Source organism: Pipistrellus hanaki, assembly GCF_964339955.1.
Source record: "Pipistrellus hanaki genome assembly, chromosome: 2".
Taxonomy (NCBI): domain Eukaryota; kingdom Metazoa; phylum Chordata; class Mammalia; order Chiroptera; family Vespertilionidae; genus Pipistrellus; species Pipistrellus hanaki.
The window spans coordinates 132,905,386-132,918,416 of NC_140504.1; the positions used below are offsets into that span (position 1 = coordinate 132,905,386).

The following is a 13,031-nucleotide window of genomic DNA, read 5'->3' on the forward strand; positions in this document are numbered from 1 at the left end:
AGGATAACTCTAAGAAAATGCGATTGATTGAATTCCTCTTTATATTTCCTTCCAACATAGTTCCTTGCACAAAGCCAATACTCAAAAAATAAAAATAAAAATAAAATAGATTAGATACAAAATTGAAAGTGAATGAGGTTTTATTGAAATCTATTTCCTGGGCAGTGCTCTCCTATCTAACAGCCTAGCCTCTTTGGCACTGAAAGCTGGAGAATAAAAAACCAATAACAAAACTAAGCCTGGATTTTTCTGAGTGCATAGTGTGTGAGAACTAAAGACCTTTGATAAAAAAGATCTGTGGAGACAGTGGGTGTAAAGCAGGGGCTGGAGGTGGCAAAAGCTTGACCCAGGGGCCTCAGAACTGGGCACATGAGCACAGGCAGCTGTAAAGGAAGTGGCCAATAACCAAGGCCAGCATCTCCAAGGGGCTGCTCGGTGCCACACGGAAGGGGGCCTGGGAGAGGCTTTATTTTTTAAACGCTGATGGGATATGGAAAGTCCCTGATCAGCAGGAAGTTGAAATGAAACCACTCCTGGCCACTGGTCGTTAGAGTCTGCATTGGCCGTAAGTGGCAATAAGATGGGAACTCCCTGTGTGGCAGCTCCCACTTTGTCAATACCTTCCTGGAGTCCTGGGCACAGCCATGGAGGAGAGCACACAATAGGTCCTCGGACATGAGCACCTCAGTTTTCCCTTCACCGCCTTCACGCTTTTATCTGTCCTCTTCCTACTGGCCTCAGAAGAGGAGGCGCTTTTCCGTCATTCTAAGCTAATCCTTTCAGCTTACTCATAACATCTTTGCACCGTAATTTTCTCATCTATAAAATGAGGGTAATTCATACTTCTTAACATTTGGGAGGTATTTAAATGGTGAGTGTTAACGCTGCTCCCATACAGCAGTTGTTTAGAAAAATATGAGCTGTGGCCCTTTTCCTCTTCATTCCCTTCTCTGGAGGAAACTGTTCCATCAGTTCTTGGAGGTAACACTGCCTCCTGGTTTCCTTCCTACCTCTCTAGCTTCCCTCTTGGCAGCGGCTTCCCCTCCTCCTCCTCCTCCTCCTCCTCCTTCTCCTCCTCCTTATTCTTTCTTTAAAATACATTTTATTTATTTTTTACAGAGAGGAAGGGAGAGAGTTAGAAACATTGATCAGCTGACTCCTGCACACCTCTCACTGGGATTGTGCCCACAACCAAGGTAACTGAACCTGTGATGCTCTATCCACTGAGCCAAACCAGTTAGGGGTACTGTCCTGGCTTCTCTGAAGACCTCATTAAGCTTTGTCCATCCTAATGTCTGTGCTCTGCATTTCTGTTCTCAACTGTCATCTCTTCTCACTCCACACTCCCTGCATGATCTTGTCTAAGTCCAGAGTGTTAAATGCCATCTGCAGGATAAAGAATTTTAAGTCTCAAGCCTAGATCGTTCTCCTGGGCTCCACACTGTCTCTTCTTTTCCTTTGCTCTCTTCCCACATACCTACCTTCCTTTGGTTCTTTCATTCAATAAATACATTTACTGAGAGCTTGCTGGGTGCTGGGCATTTGCATATCCAACTGCCACTGTATATCCTCTCCAGGGAGGGTCCTCGGAGGCCTCAAACTCAGCTCAGGCCAATCGGTGCTGGTGCTTCGTTTTCCCCAAACCCATTCTCTCTCCTTAGCTGTCCCAGTGGACATTTTGGCATCCACCCATCTGCCTTTTCTGACTGCTCCCTCCTTCTCCACTAGATAACCCTTAATCAAATAAATACCATCAACTCAGCCTCCCTTGAAATGTCTCCAATTTGTACACTCTAATTTGTATATGTCTCTCCAATCCACCTTCTCAATTCCAACTCTCACCATTTTTTTTTATTTAGACAAAAAAAAATTTATTCAACAAAATGTAAAAATATTACAATTTACATATCACAATTAATCAATAAAGTCAAAATTGCACAATTACACGTTTATAAAAATTCCACACATATTCCTCAGCATTATCAGTTTCTGTACAAAGATTTACAGCTGTCCAATGTATGTGATTTTTCCTCAGTGTGCTACTGAGTTCAGAGGTTCTGCTTGAATATTCCCCAAATCAAGTGCAGAATCTGTTTCTTCATCCATTTCTCCAATGACTGCAATGCTGTCACCTCTTACGATGTACAGCCCTAGGACCACTTGTTCCACTCCCTGTGGAGAGCTGAACACTCTGATTCGTGGCTTTCACCCAAAATCAAATGAATGGTCTGGTCAAAACCCTTCCGTGTTCCCACTATCCTCCTCCCGTCAGAAGTAATAACAGCAACTGTTGGGTTGATGTGGTTCTCCAGAGCAGAAAGTCATGCTGCTCGGCCGACACTCCGGGCAACGCAGAGGCGCTGGCGAGAAAAGGCCTCTCACCATTTTCTTACTTAGATAATTCCAGCTGCCCTGGCTGGTATTCTGGCCTCTGGTCTGTGCGATTCCAGCCTGGGATCTACACTGCAGCTAGAGGGATGGTACAAGACACATCCCCCCTATAAGCTACTCAGTGACTTCGCATTGTTTTAGGGTAAAGTCCATACCCATTCACATGGTGTGCATGACCTCCAGGACACAGTGCCTGCTGAAATTATTCTGTAAAGAGTTGCTATGAAAATTACTTACCATTTCATTTTCATGAAAAATTACCATTTTCTGAATATACTAGATGATGTTACTACAAGAGTAACAGGATGAGGCATAAAAATCAGAAAGGAGAAGGTAAAAATACCACTTGACCTCCCTTGAAAATATATGTCCAGAAAATACAAATTATTCAACTAAAAACAATTTTTTTCCTTTTTAATTAATTAATTAATTAAACAATTAAAATGTTTTATTGATTTTATTTTTAAAAATATTTTATTGATTTTTTTTTTTTACAGAGAGGAAGGGAGAGGGATAGAGAGTTAGAAACATAATTGAAAGCAAAAAATTGATCAGCTGCCTCCTGCACACCCCACTGGGGATGTGCCCACAACCAAGGTACATGCCCTTGCCCAGACTCAAACCTGGGACTGATGCTCTATCCACTGAGCCATACCAGTGAAGGAAGGCTGCTTTATTGATTTTAGAGAGGGGGAAAGGGATAGAGAGGTAGAAACATGAATGCATGCCCCCTACTGGGGATCAAGCCCACAACTTGGTCATGTGTCCTGACTGGGAATCAAACCAGTGACCTCTTGGTTCATGGGTTGACACTCAACCACTGAACCACACTGGCCAGGCTATTTCCTCTTTTTAGAAATTGAGATATAATTTACATACCATACAATTACACATTGATTGATTTTTAGAGAGAGAAGATGGGAGAGGGAGAGAGAGTAACACCCATCAGCTGCCTCTTCATGCCTCCTACCAGGGATCAAGCCAGCCACCTGGACATGTGCCCCGACTGCAACCTTTTGGTTCATGGGGTGACTCCCAACCAACTGAGCCAAACTCCCCTTTAAAAAGTGTACAACTCAGTCCTGGCTGGTTTGGCGCAGTGGATAGAGCGTTGGCCTACAGACTCAAGGGTTCGATTCCTTTCAGACATATCCCCATTAGGCTGTGTGCAGGAGGCGGCTGATTAATATTAGGTCTTCTGTTCTAAGGTGTGTTTTTTAAAAAAAATCTTATTTTTATTGATTTCAAAGAGGAAGGGAGAGGGAGAGAGAGATAGAAACATCAATGATGAAAGAGAATCATTGATCAGCTGCATCCTGCATGCCTCACCCTGGGGATGGAGCCAGAAACCCGGGCCTGTGCCTCCTGGTTCATAGATCATTGCTCAACCACTGAGCCAGGCGTCCTGAGGGTTTTAAGGGAGAGGTTTCTAGGGGAGGTCCCAGGGGAAGATCTCAATAGAATATTCAGCAGTTTTCCAGGTTAACATCCATAGCCATAACCTTGCCAGGTGTGTCCTTCCAGGGTCAGGATCTCCAGGATTACCCAGCCAGCCAGGGCTGGGGTCATTATTCCAGGTAGCTGGTCCTGAGGTCAGCCAGCGGGTCACTGGTCTGGTTTGCCTGCTTTTGGGGCCTGGAACTGAAATACAACTGCCTGCTAGATGTTATCTCTAGGGAGGGAGGGTTAGGAGGTCCAAACCGCATGACCAATAATACGCTAGGGGAGGAGAAGTCACCCTGGGGATGAGGGCCAACCCCATCCTTGCTTCCCACCCTGGTGACCTACTATACCCGGCACATTGTCCTTGCTCTGTTCATGTCTGCAAAACTGCCTCCCATCCCACCCCACCCCACCCCACCCCACCCATCCCACCCCACCCATCCCATCCCACCCATCCCATCCCATCCCATCCCTCTTCCATGTGTCTCTAGGATGAGGAAATAAGGTAAAGGATGGTTGGGGGGGATCTCCTGTAGTATCAGCTTTGTGTTTTTTTTTTTTTTTTTTAATATATTTTATTGATTTTGTACAGAGAGGAAGGGAGAGAGATAGAGAGCTAGAAACATCGATGAGAGAGAGTCATCGATCAGCTGCCTCTTACACACCCCCTACTGGGGATATGCCCGCAACCAAGGTACATGCCCTTGATCGGAATCGAACCCGGGACCCTTCAGTCCCCAAGCCGACGCTCTATCCATTGAGCCAAACCGGTCTGGGCAGCTTTGTGTTCTATGAGCATAAAAAATATTACTGCCCTGGCCGGTTTGGCTCAGTGGATAGAGCATCAGCCTGTGGACTCAAGGGTCCCAGGTTCAATTCCGGTCAAGGGCATGTACCTTGGTTGTGGGCACATCCCCAGTGGGGGGGTGTGTAGGAGGCAGCTAACCTGATCCATGTTTCTCTCTCATTGATGTTTTTAACTCTGTCAATTTCTCTTCCGCTCTGTAAAAAATCAATAAAATACATTAAAATTTTTTAAAAAAAAGTTATGAGGGCCTGGCTGGTGTGGATCAGTGGTTGAATGTTGACCCAGGAACCAAGAGGTCACTGATTTGATTCCCTGCCAGGGCATGTGCCCAGGTTTCAGATTCAAATCCCCAGCAGGGGCTTGCAGGAGGCAGCCAATCCATGATGTTTCTCAATGATGTTTCTATCTCTATCCCTCTCCTTTCCTTTCCCTCTGAAAATCAATAAAAACATATTTTTAAAAAAGCATATTTTTAGAGAGGACTGGCCCTACTGTGATATTAAAATAGCACAGTTCTGGTCAATCAGAATTAAAATAGGCAGATCAATGAAAGAGAAGAGAGGGTCCAGAAAACCAAATGCATATGGAAATTCAGAAAATGATAAAGGGGGCATTTCAAATTAGTGTAGAAAAGGAGAGGCATTCATTATCAGTGATTCTTGGACAAAACTCCCACTTCACTCCTTATAAAAAAATGCATTCCAGGTGAAGTAAAGACTTGAATATAAAAATAAAACCAGGAACACTAAAATATGATGAAATTATTTAATAATCTGAAGGTAGTATAACCCCAGACCTAGAAGCCATAAAAGATTGATAATCCAGATATATGGATTTCAGTAAGGCAAAAAATAGAATACCATAAACAAAACCAAAAGACTAATAACCCGGAAAAGACTGTAACATAATCACAAAGGGCTGGTCTCCTTAATATGACCAAATGATGCAATAGCAAAAGTCAAGAAAACTCACAGCAGATAAATCACAAAGAGGAAATACAAATTATTCTATGTATGTAAAGAGGCTCAGCTTCGTTCATAATAAAAGACATGAAACTACAACTAGAAATCTTTTTTGATAGCATGTGGGCTGTGGGGAAATGGACACTCTCACAGATTGCTGGTGAGAGTAAAATGGTAGAGTCTCTATGAGAGCAATTTAGCGATAGCTATCTAAGAATGCACAAACAAACCTTTGACCCAGCAGTTCAACCTCCTAGGAATATACTTGCACTTGTGTACAAGAATGTAAGAACAAGGGTGTTCACCGAAGCACTGTTTGTCATAGGAAAATATTGGATACCTAAATGCCAAACTATTGGGGGCTGTTAAATCTCCATGATACACATGTACATTGGAACAAGGCAGCTCTACCTGCCTTAATAGAAGGAGCAAGTATACCTCAATGTGGAGTTGTGGGGACGAGAAGAGATAAACCAAAGAACTTACATACATGCATAGCCTATGGACACAGCAATAGGGTAGTGAAGGCCTGGGGGGTTGGGTAAGGGCTGGGAAGAGGCGGGTAATGGGGGGGGGGCTGGGAGGGAGGGGGAATGGGAGATACCTGTAATACTATCAACAATAAAAAATAGATTTAAAAAGAAAAAAGTAAAGAGAAAGGAGAAAAATAAAAAGAGCTAGTATACTACCAATTTTGTATCACCTAAATGACTGTCATCAATAAACACACAAGACAATAGATACCAAAATGCTAACATGTGCATAAAAATCTGAAAATATGTTCAAGAAATTATTTTCACTAATGGCTTATAGACTGGGATACAGGAACAATAAGGGTGTTTACTGCTCCTTGTACCTTTCTTGAATATTTCGGATTTTTAAAATTTTTTTTGCATGAATGAAATTCGTTTGTTACAGTGAATTTTTATTAATTTGCTCGCATTTAATAAGGTGGAATCCTAATCTTGAGCAAAGGTACAAATGGTCAGAAGAGATGCCATGTGGTCATCTCTGCCTGAAGGACCAGAGGGGACCTGAGACCTCCGCACAGGGACCTAGGGGACGGAGCGGGCATTCTTATCAGAAATACGGGTTCTGGGCCCCGCCTCCGATCCACTGAATCACAGTCCGGGAGTAACGCCCAGAAATCTGCATTTATGCCAGGATTCCACGAGGATCTCGGCGACAATTTTGAAGGCTTCTGGGCGGGCGGGGCAGTGAGCCGGCACCTCGCAGCAAAGGGCGGAGATGCGTTTCCTAGTCTTTCCTTGCCCTCACTGCAGTCCCAGGAGGATCAGCCCCGGGCGTGAGGGCAGCTCCCCCGGAGCACCCGGCCTCCCCGCAATCTTCATTTAGGACAAATCGCGAGGCCAGGTTCCCAGTGGTGCACAATGGGTTTTCCGCCGCCGCCGGGGCCCTCCTTCCAGTTCCTGCATTAGATTCCTGGTCTGCTGTGCCCCGGCCCCGAGACACCAGCCGCCGCGGCTGGGGTGATTGAAATCCATGTGATTGGCTGCAGGGAAAAAGGTTGCAGAAACCGAATGCAGATGGGGGGAGAGAGAGAGAGATCACGGAGCGGGAAGCGTTCCACAGTTCAGGAAAAGGAGAGGAAGGAGAGAAATGACAGGGATTTACAATAAATTGTCGAGGAAAAAAGGTTACGACTCCGCCGGGACTCGAACCCGGAACCTTTGAATGCCTTCAACCTCTAGAAGTCCAATGCGCTATCCATTGCGCCACGGAGCCACCTGTTGGAGCCTCCGCGCAGCTGCTCTGTTAAACCAGAGGCGAGGGCCGGGCGCCGCTCCCTAGGCCCCTGGGGCCGTCCCTCTGCGCCGCCGAGACCGTGCCAGCCGGGCAGCGGCCACCAGACAGGGGCCGCCGGCGTCCGCTCGTCCTCCCCCGCCGGCCGCCTCTCACCGTCATCCGAGCGGCCGCAAGCCGCCGGTCCCGGCTGGGCGGTCCGAGGGCCGGGTGTCCGGACCTTCCGAGCCGCCGCGCCCCGCCGCGCCGGACAAATCACCGCGGGCTTCCTCCCCGCTCCTTCCTGCCGGGCGCCCCGCCTACCGGCTCCCCCGCCCGGCGCAGCGGGCTCCGGCGGCCGTTGCGCCTGTTGCGCCGGGCGAGTCCCGCCGGCACTGATGTCGCACCTCGGAGCAGCGTCTCCGCGCGGGTCCGAGCTCTCCCGCCGCTCGGAGCGCGGGCGGCCACGTCTGTGTGCGGGCCTGTGAGTGCTTATGTGCGCGGGGCTGGCTGAAACGGGGCTTGCATTTCGCTCCCCGCAGACCCGGAGCCAATTTCGGAGGCACCCGGGCTCTGGGGGGCCGAGGGAGGCGACGCGCCCCCCGCCGCGCAGCTTCGCGGGGGCCGGAGCTGCCCGGCGCGCCGCTCAGCCGCCAGGCCCGGCCCGGAGCCCGCGGCAGGGGCGGCGGCCTGCGGGGGCGGCGCGCGGGGGGCGCAGGCGGGGATGCTCGGGCGGCGGGCGCCGGAGCCAGAGCCTGCTCACTGGGGCGCGCTCGCCACGAACCAGGGGAGTGATTTCGGAGGGGTGGCGGGCTCTCCAGTGCCCCAGTTTATCCCCATCTTTACGACTCCGAAGCCACTTGAAATAGAAGATCTAAATAAAAGCTGCGCGGTTGCTAAGCAACCACTGCTGCAGGAGAAAGCCCTAGCCTCCCGGTCCAATCAGCGCGCCCCTTTCCGGGCCCCGCCCCGGTGGAGACTGCGGAGCCGCCGCGGTGCGTGTTCGCGTTCTGCAGCCTGGTCCGCGGCCCAGCCCCGCTCCGATCTGGGCAGCCTCAGCCGGGGGCCCGCCGTTCCCCCCGCCCAACACACCTGCCCGGCATCACAGGCATCGAAGCAGTCTCAGTGTTCTAAAGAGAGAAAGGGAGGTCCTAGCGCCCTAGGTATCTTACATTCTTATTTAACCCCCACACAATACTATGAGCAGGTAATTGTCCCCTTTATAAAGAAGAGAAGCTGCAAAAAAATAAAATAATAAAATAAAATAAAATATAAAATAAAAAGATTAGCCTGGCCCGTGTGGTTCAATGGTTGAGCATCGGGTTTTTGGCTCGATCCCCAGTAGGGGGCGCGCAGAAGGCAGCCGATCAGTGATTCTCATCATTGATGTTTCTATCTCTCCCTCTCTTAAATCAATAAAAATGTATGTAAATATAAAATAGGATATGACTTTCAATCATACTTATTTAAACAAAGTTCTATCGAACTCTGCAATGTGCCCGGCACTGGTGGCATCTCAGAGTCTTCGCGGATCCTTGGGATTGAACATGGCAGTCAGGGGAAGAGAGGTGCTCAGTGCCCCCGTAGGCACATCACACAGAGGAATTTGGCCTGGAGATGGTGGAGCAATCACTCTCCAATGAGTCATTGACATGAGTAAGTAACAACTTAGACTCATAGGAAAGTTATGGCAAGGGGAACTGGGAGAGAACCCTCGTGCTAAGGAAAGGTGTGTGTGTCCTTCATTCCATTTAATGAATCAGAGAATTTTAGATATTTGATTCCAAACTCCTTATGTCATGGAAAACGTTACCAAGATACAGGGTCAGCGCTAACTGGTTTGGCTCAGTGGATAGAGAGCCGGCCGTGGGCAGAAAGGTCCCGGGTTCTATTCCAGTCAAGGACACATCCCCAGTGGGGGTGTGCAGGAAGCAGCTGATCAACATTTCTCTCTCATGGATGTTTCTAACTCTATCCCTCTCCCTTCCTCTCTTTAAAAAAAAAAAAAAAAATCAATAAGGTATATTTTTTAAAAAGATACAGGGTCAGCAGGCTTGTGTGACAAACCGTGAGCAGTTAAGGTTGTACTATTCACGCACAACAATTAAAAGAGTGGGAAAGCCACAGCTGAATGAGGGCTGCATGTGTTCTCTGACAATAAGCAGTTTATCGTGAGTCTGGCTACAGAGGCAGCAGTGTAAAAGGGGTGAAGATTGTATTTAGTTGCCGTCTGAGGAGAGAGTTGCAGGTGGTTTGGTCTCCCCCTTTGCTAAAGCTGAGAGAATATTCACAGGCAGTACATACACTGAACAGTGGCTATTATATAATCAGAATCAAGCATTCCTGCAGGTAAAAGAATGATGTAATTACCGCTTCTGTCCTGCCAACAGAGGGAGCCAAAGCATGGACTATAACCACCCATAAGCGTGCTGTTCTCTGCTCTTCTGCAATTTTGAGTTCCCTGGACAGCAGAACCCTAACTTAAACCCTACTTCACTTTGGTATTTTAAAGTTCAAATCCATTATACATCATTGGGAATCTGTAATAACACTTTTCATGTTTGTACAGCATAATTATTTTTAAGTGAAGATATTTTTCCGTTTGCATGCTTGGAAGCAGCTTCAGCCTTCCCCAGAAGATGTAGAAGTCTACTCTACTGTTATATATTTTCACTCACTTTGCTTTGCTCCAGAGGGAGAAGGTCGGTGGAGTACCAGTTTAATTCACCGCAGCGAGTGTTTAAGGAGGATAGAGCTGGGTCTACTGTGGGACACGGAGTGGAAGTTTAAGATACAATTCACAGAGACTTCAAATTCCTTGTGAGAAATATGGCCATGAATATGGAGCAATAGGCAAATACCAAGATAGTGTATGAAAAAGAGGCAAAATGTGATTGGACAACCCTACCAGTAAAATATTTTTGAGTTTATACTCCCAAATAATAAGCACTTACTACTATGCTAATTATAAAACGTAACCCCCAAATTTTTTAAAAGTGTGAGATTTTGCCTTGACTGGTTTGGCTCAGTGGATGGAGCATCAGCCTGCGGGCTGAAGGGTCCTGGGTTTGGCTCCAGTCAGGGACATGTACCTTGGTTGCCAGTGAGGGATGTGCAGGAAGCAGCTGATAGATGTTTCTCTCTCATCGATGTTTCTAACTCTCTATCCCTCTCCCTTCATCTCTGTAAAAAAATCAATAAAATATATATTTTTAAAAAGTGTGAGATTTAAAAAAAACAAAGACTTATAGAGGTCAGGAACACAGGCTGTGGAGTCAGAATTCTAGTGTTTACATCTTGGAATCTGCCTCCTCTTTGCAAGACATGATTTTTTAACTTCTCAGAACCTTCTTTTCCTCATCTGAAAAACACAAAAATTGTGAGGATTACAGGAATTAGTCCTTGCAAAATCTTATCTCAGTTCTGGCATTTGTTGTTATTAGCAAGCAACTCTCAATAAAGAAATCCCACATCCTGCAAGAAGAAACCAAAATTCAGATACAGCATCAGCTAAATTTGTTGCAATCCAAGAAACATTCTCTGCCTCCCTACCTACTCCTACTTGACTGTAGACGTCATGTCTGCTACTAAACAGAACACCCAGCTTCTCGGACTGAAAACATCTACCTTCAGTTTCATGATTTTCTCACAGTTCTCTTCTCAAGATCCTTATGTGGATTCTTATTTTCATGCATCTCCAACCATCTAGTTTCCCAGAACAAAGGTATGGTCTACCCCAAAGGACTTATGAAGACTTGTCTCTTTCCAGACAAAATCTACTTGCAGTATTTAAATGATGACCTTTTTCATCCTAAAAAATAAAATGAAATAAGTAAGTAAATAAATATCTTGGTCCTGAGTTTAAGCCAATAACCAAACTATACTAGGTGGCAATATGGGAATAGGGGGAGGGAAAGGAAATTTTCTAGAATGAAGGAATTTGGACATTAATACAGAACAGAGAGACAAATGGGTATTTACGGTTGTATAGTTGGGGATGAGGGAGATAAGGTTGGGCAGGAAGGGTTGAGTCCAGTAGTGGCAAAGGGGATACAGGCAGGCTTGATTCAGGAGGAGGAAAGTGCGCCTAGCCAGTTTGGCTCAATGGATAGAGTGTTGGCCCGCTGAAGGGTCCTGAGTTAGATTCCAGTCAAGAGCACGGACCTCAATTGCAGACTGGGTCGGCCCAGGGTCAACCAATTAATGTGCCTCTCTCACATTAATGTTTCTCTTTCTGTCTCTTTCTAAAAAAAAAAAAAAATCAATGGAAAATATCCTTGGGTGAGGACTAAAAATGTAGAAGAAAAAGGTGGAGGAGGAGGAAGAGGAGGAGGAGGAGAGGGAAGAGGAGGAGGAGGAGGAGGAGGAGGAGGAGGAGGAGGAGGAGGAGGAGGAGGATTTAATGCAGCAGGCACTGGGGAGCTATTCCTTTTGGTGATTAATTTAGGGAATGGAGTGCAGGCTGACTTGAATGGCTGCAGAGGGTCAGGGAGAACATTGCATCCCAATTAATTTGTACTTCGTGTTTTCCTATGACTTCATCTCTCCAGCAAGTAGTGAATGAGGGTCTAGTCGAACTACAAAGAAAAAGGATGTGCCTGGCTTACGGCCTCATAGGAATAATGACAGGCACGCAACTGTGAGACAAGGTAGAAAGGTTTCCAAGTGAGAGAGGTGCAGTGGTATCCGACTTTCAGGGAAGGAGAGAGATCACATCCTGAGAGGGGTAATCAGGGAGAAGCCTGCATTTGGAAAGGGTATTGAACCTGCTGCATCCAGCCTCGGTGGGCAGGGGAAGTGAAGGAGACAGGACAGGCTGGAAAACAGTAGAGGCTGCGCATTCCAATGCACGGGAAGGACTCGGAGGCTGGCCAGGATGCTCTTTGTTTGACTGTTCTCTGATTCTTGCCCACTTTCCCCTTGGAATGATCCATCCTAAGCATTTTATATCTTCAAGGTGTCAGGTGGACAATCTGAAGCAGCGGCACATGTGCTGGCTGAAAGTCTGCTTTTGTTCTGGAACATCTATCCCTGACTACAAACGGTTTACTTTTGTATTCCTGACAGTGTGATGACGTCACTGTTAAGTCATTTGTATAGTGGTGGGGTCACTATGGCTTTTTTCTCAGCTTGCCAATAACAGAGTTAAAAATCCCGGAAAGGAAAGGCCTAAAGATCGAGTTCTCCACCAGAAGCAATGAGGAGGCATAGGAGAGGGGCCAGCCCTTCCCTTCTGTTTCCCTGGGAGATCCTACTCGGGGCCAAGGGTTTATCTTTATTTTTAAAAATAATTTATTGGTTAAATTACAGAGATAAAAAAGCAATTCCTAGAAGAAATGGGCTTAGGAAACAAGTTATAGGATAAAGGAAGTGCCCTTAGAGCGTGGTAGGGAGGAAGCTAATGGTAACCTGCCTGAGGCAGGGCAGGGGAGGAGGGAGGAAAAGGTATGGGGGCATGCTCCCTGGAGGGAGAGCTGGGTTTGTCATTTTTAAGCCCGTGATAAACAATAGTCATAAATGGAAAGACTTGCAGGTATTTTCATAGCAGATCCTATGGTAGAGCCTTGAACATGACTCACACCAGTGTTGAAAGAGTGCACGGGTGAATGGATTAATTATTAGGCTACACTATGACCAGGGCTGATACCCAGCTGGTAGTGCCTATAAGGGCCAAGGTCCATTCC

At 46.7% G+C, this 13,031-nt stretch overlaps 1 long non-coding RNA gene and 1 pseudogene across 2 annotated transcripts in view; one reads left to right on the forward strand and one right to left on the reverse strand.

Annotated features, from left to right (window-relative positions):
* Positions 1-1,852: 1,852 nt before the first annotated feature.
* On the reverse strand, positions 1,853-2,318 carry LOC311617439 (U6 snRNA-associated Sm-like protein LSm8; annotated as a pseudogene). Its single transcript has one exon. The product of its transcript is annotated as a U6 snRNA-associated Sm-like protein LSm8 (transcript).
* A 6,650-nt stretch (positions 2,319-8,968) lies between these two features.
* The window catches only part of LOC311617174, a 12,563-nt gene continuing 8,500 nt past the window's right edge, over positions 8,969-13,031 (forward strand). Inside the window, exon 1 of the long non-coding RNA XR_014794078.1 lies at positions 8,969-9,003. This is a non-coding gene — a long non-coding RNA (uncharacterized lncRNA). The remainder of the gene's footprint in view (positions 9,004-13,031) is intronic.